This window comes from Suncus etruscus, chromosome 1 (assembly GCF_024139225.1).
Source record: "Suncus etruscus isolate mSunEtr1 chromosome 1, mSunEtr1.pri.cur, whole genome shotgun sequence".
Lineage (NCBI taxonomy): Eukaryota > Metazoa > Chordata > Mammalia > Eulipotyphla > Soricidae > Suncus > Suncus etruscus.
In genome coordinates this window covers 133013667-133018149 of record NC_064848.1, presented here as the reverse complement: position 1 = coordinate 133018149, position 4483 = coordinate 133013667, and the positions used below count along the sequence as shown (strand labels likewise).

The 4483-nt window shown below is 36.2% G+C and overlaps 1 pseudogene; it reads right to left on the bottom strand.

Annotated features, from left to right (window-relative positions):
* Nucleotides 1-258: 258 nt before the first annotated feature.
* LOC126018226 (casein kinase I-like) lies at nt 259-1545 on the bottom strand (annotated as a pseudogene).
* Nucleotides 1546-4483: the final 2938 nt, after the last annotated feature.

Below are 4483 nucleotides of genomic sequence, written 5' to 3'. Positions count from 1 at the left end.
TGTTTCTGAGTGAGACCTTAAAAATACATGTGGTCGGGGCTGGTGAGGTAGCGCTAGAGGTAAGGTGCCTGCCTTGCAAGCGCTAGCCAGGGAAGGACTGCTGTTTGATCCCTGGCATCCCATATGGTCGCCCCAAGCCAAGGGTAATTTCTGAGCTCTTAGCCAAGAGTAAACCCCTGAGCATCAAACGGGTGTGGTCCAAAAAAACCCAAAAAACAAACCAAAAAATACATGTGGTCATTACAGAGATGATTTTAATCACAAGACAGCAGATGAACACGTAAGGAACTCCCCATGATCTGTCTGTGTCCAGAATCGTTTATGGCACTGTATGGTTTTTCTTTTCCTTCGTTTGAAAAAACAGCAGCACTTGGTTTCACCCATCACTTCCACTTCGGTAGGGGCTGTGATGGGTGCATTTGAACATCCTGCAATAGGGCCATCTGTGTTTAATTCTTCATTCGTAGAATTTACAATTTGATTTTAGGATTGTTGCATCTTATCTCTGTGTTGATGTGCTTCTCTGTTTGATGACGGAGCAGGATCTTGCTGAACTGAACCCACTGGAGTAGGCAACTTGTTTACCAATCCAGTCATACTCATAATCAAACATATATCCTCTTTGATCAAATAAGTCAGTAAAAAACTTTTGTAAGTGGTCATAATCTGGTTTCTCAAAAAAATCTAGTCTTACATAACGAAGATATGTTGCCATTTCTAGAAAATTTTCACATAACAATTCTATTGGTGTGGCTCATTTAGTATCTCCAAACTTCTGATACCTCTCTTTTAATATCTCAGCCTTTAAACTTTGCCAAGAAAAGCTGCCTCTCGGAAAATACATGAACATATGACCTAAAGTTATCTCTTGTACTTTGTTTTTTTCCTAAATGTGTGTTAATGCTTATGTATCTTGCTGTTCCTGTAAGGCTCTTATGTTCTCTATATGGTATCTGTTTCTTTGTCTCTGGATCAATATATTTCTTTGCCAAAACAAAATCTATAATATGAATAACTTGCTAAGTTTTATTTTCTTGTTGTCCTATTAAAAAGTTCTCAGGTTTTACATCTCTGTATATCAAATTCTTTGAATGGACATAATCCATTTGAGAAATCAATTGGATAGCTATCATGAGAACAGTTTTAAGAGAAAATGTTCTGTCACATAAGTCAAACAAGTCTTCCCAACTAGGTCCCAGCAGTTCCAGCACCATACTATTGTATTTGCCAAAGTAGTAAACTTGAGGTATACCATCTCCAGATCCTAACTGCTTGTAGAATCTGTATTCCAGATTCTATTCTGGATTCTATTCTGGATTCCAGCAGTTGTGATGCTCTGGATTTCAAAGGCTCCTAATCGTAATTCTCCAAAATTGCCACATCCAGTTTTTTGTTGTTTTTTTTTTTTCCAACTCTGAAGTTAGGTCCAGCCATTAAAACTCCAGAGGATGAAGACCGAGTTCCACGAGTACTATGTCCATACCGACCACTTGGCTATGCCATTCTACCTTCTGATTTGTCCGTGTCTTTCTTTTTGTTATCCATATCACGTTTTTGGGCCTCCACTTTGAATTCTTTAATCAAGACAAGCACAATGAAACAGGGTACTGTAAGACTAGGTCCATCAGTAGGTAACTGTACCAGGTGGGTAATGTTAATATTCAAACTGCAGAAGGTAGTCAATTAACTGGCACTTGTTCATCCCATACGTAAAGTTTTTCTTAGTTGTCTTTTCAGCAGAACATGTCTTCAATATATATCCTTTCAAATGATGTATGCTGATGTTGACAGTACTCAGAGGCGCGGCCGCGCGGCAGCAGGAACCCCCTCCTCACCTCACCCCAACCCGCCAGCGGCCAGAGGAGCCACGCAGGGAGGGAGGGAGCAAGAGAGGTGGGGGGAGGAACGAAGAATTCTTGGGCTTCACTTAGTCCCCACTGGGCCGCCAGTCCTTCCTACCTCTGACTTAAGCCAAAGTCGCCTCCCTAGACGCAGCTATTGCGGCCAATGCAGCCAGCCGGGAATAAAGGCGCAAAGACGCCTCACTTATAGGGAGGTCAAACATCCTTCTGCCTTGGACATCCAGATCGGCGCCGGACCTTGAAGTGAAAGCATGGGGGGAAGAAAAAAAAAACCCTAACCGTCAACTCTTATCCAGCACATATTGATGGGGAGCATTCTTTCATCATTGAGTTTATAAACAAGAAGATGGTTTATTTAGAAAGATTACAGAGGAGCAAAATAATCTAAGGCATAAGACTTCATTTTTTATTATTATGCTTACAGTGCCCTAAATAGAAGTGTGAACATCAAGACAACTAAGGCAAAATAGCAGATGGAGCACTTTATTACATAAATCATGTCATTATTTCTCTCCCCTCCATTTGCCACCAGTACCTGTTTTACCATAATTTTCCACTTCAGTGTCATTTGTTTTTATTCTACGTGTCATATCACAACTCCTTATTTTCAAGTGACAATTTCCTAAGAAATTCACTTAAGATGGGTCCACAAATTCCTTTATTCAGTTAATCATCCTGAACCATTAATGCTAGTGATTAATTTTGTATTTATTCAGGATTATTCATAATATCCCACTAAAATAGCCATTTTGTTATTATCAAGGACAGTACAAGAAAAACAATATCTATTTTAATAACATAATATCACCTGTGCCAGATAGATCATATAAGGATCAACTGCAACTTGATTTCCATCATCGCATAGGACTCCTACCAGCACTGCCAGAAGTTGTTTTCTGAGAATAGAAGCAGGAGTAAGCCCTGTGCATTACTAGGTGTAACCTAACAACAACCACAAGGAAAAAGAAAAACTGGAAAAATATTTTGCATCTTATTTTCCTCTTTAATATGGAAAACAGAAAGACAATCCTTTTCCTCCTTATTTTCTAAATAAATTTTCAACCAATGCCTTCTTCTCCATGAATTTAAAAATGGGTATTTTCAGACAGCAACAGTCACTGACATGAAAATACTTTTAAGAGAGTGTGATTTGGGTTAGAATGAGAGTTAATGCAAGCCCTTGATTTAAATTAGTGCCCTGAGTCACTCCTGTGATGACATGTTTCTTTGATAGAAAGCCTGGCATTCTTTGCCACTCAACCTCTCCTTTACAAACCAGTAACTAAGGGACAAAGAGCAAGCAAGAGTAAAGGTAAACATACTTTGTTTTCTTTGAAAAATGTAAGAACGTTTGTACTATATGCTGTATTATAAGAATTAAAACCATTAACTAATTTAATTTCTGAAATACTTTAATATCATTCCTTATCCAATTTTATTTACTATTAAAATATGGCACCTTTTTAAATGTGTTTGCTTTTATAAACTTAGAATATTAAAATATATTTGTTACTAATAGCTACGTTAAATTACAATTGTTTTTAATATTTTTCATTGAATGTAATTTTTAAAAAATGGTTCTAACTGTAATAAATACCTAAAGTATCTCATACTTCTATATGTGTATAATGTTTTCTGCTATATATTGGATTATCAAAACATATTTATTAACTTTAAATAGAACAATTTGTATTCCTGAAGTAAGTTAATAAAGTAACTGCAAATAAACTATATGGTTTCTTGAAGAAGTAACACTGAATATTTTAGAAACAGTGGTAAAAAATTATTTAAGGAGACTTAGGGAGACATTAATTTTAATGAAAAGGGGCATAGCAAACTAGGGCATAACTTACTTGACACCAGAGAGTAGATCCATTATGGTGAGATAGCCAAAGAATTATCCAATATAGGGTAATTGTCAGTCATGTTAGAAATATACATGTTTGTGGTAATGACAGTCAGGGTTTTGAAGGAAGGAGTTGTGGGCACAATTCATATTACATTGGTAAAATACAATATTAGAAATTATTAGGGAATTAAAAATTAATATAAAAAGTAAACAATGAAAATTTTGTTTCAGTACATACATATAATTTTCAAAGGCTCAAATTGTATCTTTAGGAAGAGATATCAGTTCTAGTTTAAACACATAAAGTCCTTTCATTATCTCTCATACTATACCTGTCATATCCCTAAAAGATAGCAGTCTGATTTTATTCAAAATCAAACTAAAACAATAAAAATTAAATAATTGATAGAGGGTCAGGAGAGATAGCAACAGCGTGAGGGCGTTTGCTTTTTGCACAGCTGATCCAGGATAGATGGTGGTTCGAATCCTACCCTTCCATATGGTCCCCCGTGCCTTCCAGGAGCGATTTCTGAGTGCAGAGCTGGGAGTAACCCCTGAGCACTGCCTGGTGTGACCCAAAAAACACCACCACCAACAACAACAACAACTATAATAAATAAATAAATAAATAAATAAATAAATAAATAATTGATAGAATAAAACTTTCTAATATGTTGATTATGGCAAGTGACTCTAGAATCTGAATTTTAAGCTATGCTTATACAGTCCTCTGTTATATTACTTTTAAGTTTTCTTAGTTTTTTGTTTTAAC